Source organism: Dipodomys ordii, unplaced genomic scaffold (genome assembly GCF_000151885.1).
Source record: "Dipodomys ordii isolate 6190 unplaced genomic scaffold, Dord_2.0 Scaffold123, whole genome shotgun sequence".
NCBI classification, from domain to species: Eukaryota; Metazoa; Chordata; class Mammalia; order Rodentia; family Heteromyidae; genus Dipodomys; species Dipodomys ordii.
The window spans coordinates 4907084-4908474 of NW_012267339.1; positions in this window are offsets into that span (position 1 = coordinate 4907084).

Consider the following 1391-nt stretch of genomic DNA (forward strand, 5'->3'; position numbering starts at 1 on the left):
CCCCACAGTATAACCCCTGCTTTCACTGTATTTGATATTGGTATAATTTGTGGAGGGGAAGGGGAAAAACAAATCGTTTAAATAGGGATACAGATGGACCCATTGCAACAATGAGATGTACAAGTCGTTATGTCGAAAACAAACTTTACAACTTTGGTGGGGAGGGGAAGCAGGGAGGATTGGAAAGGGGGGCGGGGGAGGATGGGAAGGGATGGGAAGGGGATACAAAGGAGGAGGCTACAATGCTTGCCCATGTAATTGTAACCTCTCTGGACAGTATTTTCACAATAAAAAAAATAAGAAATAGAAATGTAAAAAAAAAAAAGAAGAAGAAGAGCAGAGGGTGAGAAGAAGCTAAGAGAGGAAAAACCAGGAAACACTGAGGTCCCTGGAGAGAAGACACACTGCATCTCAATCAATACAGGGGATGCCATGAAAACTGAGATGACAGCTCCATTTTCTTATAGAACAAGTAGGTATTTGTGGGAAGAGCGAGCTCTCATCGGGTGCTAAATCTACAAACAGCACCTTCTATTAATGTTATTAAAATCTAGGAAGGTGCCAAAAATCAGATAGTCATGAGATTACCAAAAACTTGAAAATTCCTTAGAAAAACCACAGGATGGAAAAATTAAAATGTTTCAGATGTGCCTGCTGTCCTGAGGACTGATAACATAATGTCCAATTCACAGTCATATTCACCTGCTTTCTAAGAGCAGAAAACATAAAAAGGAATTGAAGGTATTTCATGGAGGCAAAGACACTCCCACTCTAGCCCAGTTTGGGATACTTGTAACTTAAGTTCTATCTCATCTCAAATCTGCTATGGCTTTAGTTATGTAATAGAATTTTTTTAATTAAAAGAAAATAAGATTCTTGCAATAACAATCCCCTCTCCCACACAGTCCACAAAATTCTAATGTTAGCACATCCTTTGCCAATAGTTGACAATATATTTTATGAAAGCCAAGATCAAAAAGACTGAAACTGAATCCCAACCACTAAAGAAAAGCCAAATGAGAAACTTGGGATAGATGTCGCTTGGAGAAAGGGAAAGAGGAAGCAGCAGCACATGGGTGGGACAATGCTCTGCTCCTTTCCTGTAGTGAAGCAGCAAGGAAGGCTCAGAAGTCATTCCTGTGCAAGGACAGGAAGGGCCCACATTCCCCCAGGGTGGATTCAAGATCCAAAAGTCAAGGGAGGAGACCACGCTCTTATTCTACTTGGAGGAAGAGTGCCCTGTGATAGCCTGATGCCAGGGTTGGTGACAGTCTTGGAAGACAGGGTGACTCTCAGACCCAATCCATACTCAGGTGGTTCAACCCTTCTTCTTCTCAGCCTCCAACTATCTCCTGCTTGCCTTGCTTAATCTCCAAGGGTTCTACCTGGAA